The sequence below is a fragment of the Lipotes vexillifer genome, unplaced genomic scaffold (genome assembly GCF_000442215.2).
Source record: "Lipotes vexillifer unplaced genomic scaffold, Lipotes_vexillifer_v1.1 scaffold1326, whole genome shotgun sequence".
Lineage (NCBI taxonomy): Eukaryota > Metazoa > Chordata > Mammalia > Artiodactyla > Lipotidae > Lipotes > Lipotes vexillifer.
In genome coordinates, this window is record NW_006790131.1 from 46,449 (window position 1) to 55,254 (window position 8,806).

Here is an 8,806-nt window from a genome sequence, read left to right on the forward strand (position 1 = left end):
CAGGTTTCAGATCTCTTCTGCTTTTTCAAATTATATATTCTTCCCAAGGACATGCAAGAGTCTAATTTTGACTGCTTAAATGCCTTTATTTCTTTCAGATAAAACTGAAAAAGCAGAATAACAGCTCGATATTTTTGGCTATTGGAGCAATGATGTTTGGCAAGTCTCAAAAAATATATAAATGACCAGTAAGTATATAACTTTTCATTAATAATAAAATTAACAAATTACACAATGAGATTTTTTCTATCAAAGTGGCAAAATATTCTTTTAATGATAATACACAATGTTAGGAAGGGTTCAGAGAAATGCTGTCTTCTGCTAGAGGAGAATAAATTAGCACAGCTGTTTTTGAGGAGTATGTGTCAATACAGCAAAGCCTTGAAAATGTGCATACCCTGCAATTCCACTTTTAATGATGTAGCCAAGGAAATAATTAAGAATGTGTAAACAGATTTAGCTATAAGGTTGCACATTATATCATGTTGTTTATAAGAAACTGGAGACAATCTAATAGTGGATCCTTTAAATAAATTATAGTACAGAAATACAATGGAATACTAAAAACAATGGTGTATATAGATGGATATCTACTGACATGGGAAATCAGTATTTTGTGAAATGGAAAAAGCAAGTTATAAAAGAGTGTGATCTCATATTTGTTTTAAAAGACCATGCATGTTTATATACAGTACATATAGAAAAACACTGAGAAGTATGTACACCATATAACCATTGGCAATCTTTGGATGGTGGAAATGAGTGATTAAAAACATTTCTATACCCATTTTTGTATTTATCTGAAATGAATGTGTATTATCTCTGTGTTTAAAAATTGGAAAGAAAAGTCAAAGCCTAATTTAAAAAATGCTTTGCCTAGGTTTTGGCTTGTGATACGAGGGACCATATGCACCTAGAGGCATCTGCTTGGTTTTGCTCCTTATGACCTGAGTGGATAATTCTCGTTTTTGTTCTTGTTTTCCTGCAAATGCCATAATCGTAGACAACAGTTCTCTCATTTTCTACCAGAGCTCATTGAGGCTATGATTGCAGAAGGAAGCTACCTTTCTAGGCGAGTAGGCTGGTTGCAAAAGGCCCATACTTTAATTGGGGGACACTTAGAGTAAGCTCTGTGGAGAGAAAGGAGGAAGCAACCAGAAAACAAATGCAAAGGAATGGACTGCAGATTGTCTCTATTTAGTCGTCACTTCAGTTCTAGGTCTACTGAATCTTAGAGGTAGGGATGATGGGAGGATACCTAAAACCTGGTTATATAGATTCCCTCTAAGATGGTGAGTCATTTCAGAAGACAAATGACAGAACAACTGAAAATAATATTGAACATCAAACTGCTGCTAACATCAAACTTTTAGAGCAACCCTACAGCTATAAATAGAGGCATTTGATGGAAAGTTTGTATTCTGGGTTGGTACAGAGATTCCAAATGAACCCAAACTCAGAGAGGACCATGCCCAGTACGTTCAGTAAATGATGACACTATCCATTAAAGGAGTCTCTCCTAAGAGCAAATGAAGAGTCACTTGTCCAGATAAGACAAACCTATAAACTCATGTATAATATGGCAAAGGCCTATCCCTTCTATACCCCACACCCTCCATTATGATTCCAAGAAATATGTCCAAGGTAATGTGTTTCTGATTAGCAGTTACATACTGGTTTGTAAATGCTTTACTTTTAAAAAGAATCAATTGCTGTAGATAAAGTTAGCCATACGAAGAAGTCATTCTCAGACACTCGTATGTGTTCTTGAATGAGAGAGGAAAAAGGTGGAGTTTCAACTATCAGCACATGCGCATCACTTCTCATATGTCACTGTGGCTAAAAGGTTGAATACTGCTGTTCTAGAGCAAGAAACAAGGGAACTCCTGGATAAAAGAGAGCCCAGGCAGAATACCAGGTGGGAGAATTAGCTTGTGAATGTACCCCAGGGACCTAAAACTGGGGGGGAAAAGGAAATTAAGAAATGTTGTGATGCAAAGCAAACTAAGCAAGAGGCATGCACTCAAGGCTTTGAGGAAGTAGGATTAGCTCTCTGCATGTTCAACTGGACATGGTGATACTCATAATTTATATTAGTACAGAGAAGGCAGCTGCAGTTATACCAGGTTGAATGCCAGTTCTTGTGAGGAGCAGCTGTTACAGCTGGGTGTGGAGCTGATTCCCTTCCCCTCAGTCACTCATGGGAAACCCGTTCCATGGCCACATAGAAACTGTTCTTGTCATCGAGGCAATGCCAGCCAATTGGTCCGATTTCACAGTCTGAACAGACCAGAAACCTGTTGCCCACATCCTTAGTGAAGCCCATGTTCTGAAAGATGAACATATCACCGGCCAGTGCTCCTAGGGAAGTTCGCCATCAAGACTGCTGCCATCGGCTAGAGTTGGCTTCTTTCTTATGGAAGGGCAGGAAAAGCTGCAGTGGAAGAGAGCATAAAGAATACAAAAACTGAACTGGCCCAGTTATATCATCACCCTCATTCTACTTATACTTTATAACTGCTCCCTAGCAGTTTCTTGGAATGAGAACAAACAAGGAACCCTGTCATTAAATTATAGACTAGGATGCTGGGAGGCTCCTGTGCTGCCTCTGGTCCATGCCCTGATTCTTAAGAGACTTGAAAGAGGAACTTTGACTGGTTGCCGTGGTAACTTGGCTTCACTGCTATCCTGACTATGGTCCATAAGGCCCTAGCTGTTCCTAATCTCCCCCTGGCTCATTCTGCCCCAGCCACACAGGCCTTCTTGGCTTCTTCAAACAAGATTAAGTCTGCTCTGCCCTCAGATCTTGGCAAGGCCAGTTCCTTCATGATATTCAGTGCAAATGTGTTTGATATTCAGTGTTTAAAAAAAAAACAAAACAAGGTCAACTTCCCCTTAATGCTTCCAAGGAAAGCAAGCTTACTAGCAATTCCGGAAGGCAACCTATTCTTCCTTTGAATAGCTGAAGCTTTCCTAACATGGAGCTGAGAAAGGAAGTCGGCCTCCCAGATTCCCTACCCCTTTGTTCTGAGCTACAGGACAACTCTTCCACACTAGCAAGCTGCTATTATCTTTATGACCAGGAGTCCCTGCCTCCCCTCCCATTGCGGTCATGTCTGCAGCAGTGTAATGGGGCAGGAAAGCTGTATAGTTTCTAAATGCCACAGCTGTCACCTTTAATCTTTCTAATCTCACCCTGAAACAAAACCTATAAAACTTAAACTAGGCCATATGCCCAGTACCCTCTGGGAATGTGAACTGATGAAAGGGTGGGGCATAAACAAATTACTCAAAAGGAAGAGACAGTATTCATACACCTTCTGACCCCTGTTTTGCCCATTATCTGAATGGCAGGCCTTTCTGTGCTTCCAAAAGCACTCCCTTCTGAGGAGGAGCCATATTAAATGGGTATGTCACTGGCACACATGAACAATGAAAGCACTGCCCCCAGTCTGACTGGCAAGCCTAGGGAATGCCTATATACCAGGCTAAGAAAGATGAAACATACTTTCCTTTCATAAAGGCGAGTTTTCCAATAGAATTGAACCTGGTGTACAGACCAAAGGCCTGGGCTCTAGACAAGTTGACATCTATTGAGTTAAAGACAACCAGGTTTCCCTGGTGGCACAGTGGTTGAGAAGCCACCTGCCAATGCAGAGGACGCGGGTTCGAGCCCTGGTCTGGGAAGATCCCACATGCCACGGAGCAACTAAGCCCGTGCGCCACAACTACTGAGCCTGCTCTCTAGAGCCCACGAGACACAACTACTGAAGCCTGGGTGCCCTAGAGCCCACGCTCCACAACAAGAGAAGCCACCGCAATGAGAAGCCCACGCACTGCAATGAGAAGCCCACGCACCGCAACGAAGAGTAGCCCCCACTCACAACTAGAGAAAGCCCGTGCGCAGCAACGAAGACCCAACGCAGCCAAAAATAATTAATTAATTAATTTTAAAAAGAGTTAAAGACAGACTCTAATGCTGTTGTTTACCTGATTCTCCCAATCCCTAGTGCATGCATGCTTCAATGCCTGCAGCTCTAAAGGAATCTCCCCTCTCAGTGGTTACACAGGACACATGCTAATCCCTCCCTTTATCCCTAACTTGCCTTGAAACACATGGGACACCAGCCTGCAAACCAGATGATGCACCTGGTCTTGAGAGTGGCAATGGTGGCATTCACATCCTTGGGCACCACATCTCCATGGCAGAGCAGGCCATGCATTTGCCATGGTGAGGGTCACACTTGACACATCTGATTGGAGGGTTTAAGCAGGCATTGGTGATCCCTGACACCAAGAGCTGCTCATGATAACCCTTCTCATTTGAGACAATGTGTGAGCAGGTCACCAACAGAAAGTGGATGCAGAGGTAGGGCACCAGATTGGTCTGGAACTCTGTGAGGTCCACATTGAGGGCACTATCAAAATGCAGAGAGGCAATGATGGAGGACAATCTGGTCCATGAGCCAGTTGAGTTTGGTGTAGGTAGGGCACTTGATGTCCAGATTACAGTGACAGATATCATAGATGGCCTCATTGTCTACCATGAAGGCATAGTCCAAGTGCTCCAGGGTGGTATGGGTGGTAAGGATGGAGTTACCAACTGCTTTGGACATTTGAGAGGCTGGGTAGATAGTAAACTCCAACTTGGATTTCTTTCCTTTTTTTTTTTTTTTTTTTTGTGGTACGCGGGCCTCTCACTGTTGTGGCCTCTCCCATTGCGGAGCACGGGCTCCGGACGCGCAGGCTCAGCGGCCGTGGCTCACGTGCCCAGCCGCTCCACGGCATGTGGGATCTTCCCGGACCGGGGCACGAACCCGTGTCCCCTGCATCAGCAGGCGGACTCTCAAGCACTGCGCCACCAGGGAAGCCCTCCAACTTGGATTTCTTGCCACAGTCAACAGAAAGCTGCTCCATCAGCAGAGAGGTGAAGTCTGGGCCAGTGTCTTCCTTAAAGCTATGGAAGATCAAGAAACCCTGAAGCCCGGTACACTGGTCTGTCTAGGATAGGAGATAACACTGTTAAGGATGCAGATGGCATTATCATCTGTCCCCAGCCCTCTTCTCCTGACAGGACTCTTTCCTGTCTACAAAACTATTGTGACCTAACTACAACTGTATTCACTTCTATACTTCAAAAACACAAAACTTTGAAGCATAATTTATACTTAACTGTATACATATTATTATACATACAGTGAATGCTTTGACAAATGTATATACCTATAGAACTATCAAACCAATCAAAATATAGAAATTTCCATCACTCCAGAAAGTTCTCTCATGCTCTGTTGCTTCACCTCTATAGATGTGAGAAGAGAATACCTACAAGGGGCTTGGAGTTCCGGGGAGACACATGACCTAGAAGGGCAGTGCTGTATGTGTGAAGTGTCAGGGGTGAGGGGAGGGGAGATGAGGGTCAGGTGGACATTGGATCTGTAGTCAGAGAGCTGAGCCCTCTCAGCTTTGTAGCTCTGCCACCTAGTTGCAGGAGAGTGGGACTGGGGCTGGTGGTGGTGGTATCCAGGCCCCACATCAGACTGTAACCCAGGAACCTGCAGGTTTAACAAGTACCCTTGGTGATTCTGATGTAGTTGTTCCTTGGACTAGAAAAGCATCAGACTATACCAGACACATGAGTAGTAACAATATAAAAGTTCTTCATTTGCAGTATTACATATATCAAATCATTATGTCCTATACCTGAAACTAATATGTCATATACAATTATATATATTATATACAATAAATATACATTATATACAATACAATTTTTTAAAAGCAAAAAATAAAATAAGTAGGCTTTATGTAAATTGACAACTAAAAGAAATTCTCCTTTTTAAGAAAGGTCTAGGCTTAAGGGGTGCTTTGTCATATTTTCACACAGAATCCCATTCCTCAGGTCACCTGCAAGTCCTCAGTCTTTGAGCAGCAGAGAGTATGTCTGGACAATCCCTTTAGAGGGCCAGTGCCAAAGTACTGGCTCCTAGCTGGCCTTGGTCCTGGCTCTCCCGGCCTCAGGCAAGGGATAGGATAAACTGGAAAAGTGGCTAAAAGCTAAGAGGAGCCTCTCCCAGCTGGAAAGCCCTGCTTAGGAGTACAACAAGCCGAGCTTCTGAGGCAGCTTCCTCCCACCTGCTGGGGCTAGAGATGGATCAAAAATCAAAAAAGGTTTGGATCAGACAATCAGGCTTGGCAAAGCAAGGAACCAGCAGGGCAGAAGCCAGAGTCCACAGGCTCAGGGCAGAGCAAGTTACTCAGACGTCTAACCCTAGATCCACACCCAGGACACGCAGCTCCCCCTAGAGGAAGCAAGTGGAAAGACAGGTCAGAGGAACCAGCACCAGCCATAGGCCTGTGGTTCCCCTTTCTTCCACACAAGTCCAGCCTCCCAGGTGCCAAGGGCACTTGGTCTGCTCACCAGTTTTTGGATCCACTCCAGCACCAGATCGAGGATCTCCTTCCCCGCAGTGTAGTGGCCTCGGGCAGAGTTGCTGGCAGCATCTTCCACGCCAGATATCAGCTGCTCAGGGTAGAAGAGCTGCCTATACCTGCCAGTTCTTACCCCATCCTGTGCGCAGGAAAGGTCTCCTCCACACAGGCACTAGGACCTTTGCTGCTGAGCTCCCCCACGTAGAACCGAAGATCAGGGCCTGAGGCCCACTTGTAAAGCCCAGTCCTACCTGGGCTGTGAGGGGGAAAGTTAGGGGGTCCCTTTTCCAGTCCCTTCCCTCTCATCATAGCCACTTCATTCTGCTTAGTAAGGAATCAGTGGTGTGTTCAGGGGAATCTCATTTGACTTTTGATTGGAATAAGAACACAGACTAATGCAGAAAACCCAGTCCACAGTTCAATATCTATAACAACGTCTGTAGGAAGATGGGGGAGGGGTGACGTTTTCAGGAACAAGAAACCGAGGAAATCCAGACGCAGAAAGGAGGAAGCAGAGAACCCCTTGAGAGCCAACAACAGCCAAGTTCACACAGGTCCACATCCTATTAAGGGGCCCATTTCAGTTAAACTCAGCACCCAGTTCCTTAGGCAATGTTATTCCTGAGAGCCTGAGGGTATGGAAAGGGAAGTTTAAAGTTTCTGCTTTAAACTTTTTTTTTAATCCACTCTTTTTTGTAGTCTTCTTTCTAGGTCTGACCCCTGACTCAAACATCTACTGGTTTCCCAGGCAGAGCTCTCTGACTAATCTCCCTCTCAGCACAGGAAGCCCGCAGGACCCCTCCTGAAGCTAGAGTCTAGACAAAAGCAACAAACCTTATCGTTGTTCTTGGCTGGTGATTGCCTGCATTCCAAGAGTTTTTCCCCTAAGCAGAGCTCCCAGCTGATTTGGGGGATGGCAAAAATATGGAGTGGGGGTGGGGAACCCACCAAGTGCCCACTCACCTATGACAGAAGGCTCCAGGTCCACAAAGACAGTCCCAGACACATGCTTGCCAGCCCTGTCTTACTGATGGTGTTGAAAGGGGTCAGCGCAGCTCCCCAGTGCCTTGTTGCTGGGCACAGTGCCACTGGGCTGGATGTTGTGCTCCAGACTGTAGAGCTCCCAGTAGGCACTACCCATCTGCACCCCAGCCTGGCCCACAGGGATAGAGATACACTCATGCTCTAGAGGGAAGCAGAGTTGTGGCACGGTCTGCGGAGGGCCGGGGGCTTTAAAAGACTTCCCTGGGAGCACCCCTTTATCTGTCCTCCCTGGAGCCTGAAGCCTAGCAGTGCATTACCTGGTTCCCTTCCCAGGCCTTCCCACACTTTAAGACCCTCATTTTCTCTTCATTTACCCAGGGCTTGAGAACAAAGATGGCTAAAGCCTAGATCTTCTAGAGAAAGTCAATACCAAGCAGCCAAACCCCACTGCCTAGTGCTCTGTCTTGCTGGCTGGGATGATTCTAGAAGGCACAGAGCCCCCGCATGCCAAGATAGGGCACCCTGGAGCTTCTAGCCCTAGACCCCTAGGAGAACGAGTCTCCAAGGCCGGGACTTGGTGTCCTCCACACCCTGAAGTGGGCAGAAGATGGAGTTCAGGTCTGTGCTTAACGGAGGCACAGACTCTGGAGTTAGAGTGCTTTGAAAGCTCATCCGCACCCTCCCCTTTTGGGGGGATATGCACCTACTCCGGACACTTGTCCTGGCCCCCTGAGTACAGATGGGTTAATCCAGATAATTGCTTGAGAGTCACAATGAAAGCAGAAAACTCACCTCACCCGTCCACTCTCCTCATTGAGGTAACTCCTGTGATGGACAGACTCTCCCGGCCTCTGGTCCTTCAACCCAACCCAGTCTAGACCTTCCCAGATGCAGAGGGGGTCTTCTAGAACATCGGCAACAGTTTCACAGTTCAGTTTAGTTAGGCACTGTCCTTCAAGACAGCCTCAGAGCCTCCACAGGGGTTCTGCCCAGAGGTGGCGATCCCGAGATTCCCGGGACGCGCTGGGGCCTGTGTACACACCCTGACTTCTCCCTTTTAACTGAGGGACTTCGCGTCCTTGGGCACCCCAAGAGGACAGAGGTGGGACAAAGCTCACTGACACCCCTGGTCAGGTACGGACCAAACGTCATGCGCCTTAGACCTCCGGCTCGAGTCCGGCCACCCAGCCTCAGGACCCGAGCGAACCTGCTGGAGGTTCCCCGCCGTCCGGGTCCCCGCCCCCGAACTGGCGTGGTGTCCGAGACAGGCAGCACCGCCCAGCGCCCACGGCTGGGGAAAAGCGCGGACCCGGGTCTCCCGCCGCTCCGACGGGAAGGCGCGGAGAACAGCCGGGCTCCGACGCCCCGTCCGCCCGTCCTTTCCGCGCAG

The 8,806-nt window shown here is 46.9% G+C and overlaps 1 pseudogene; it reads right to left on the reverse strand.

Moving 5' to 3' along the window:
• Nucleotides 1-2,377: 2,377 nt before the first annotated feature.
• On the reverse strand, nucleotides 2,378-7,600 carry LOC103080708 (tubulin alpha-1C chain-like; annotated as a pseudogene).
• Between the last annotated feature and the right edge of the window lie 1,206 nt (nucleotides 7,601-8,806).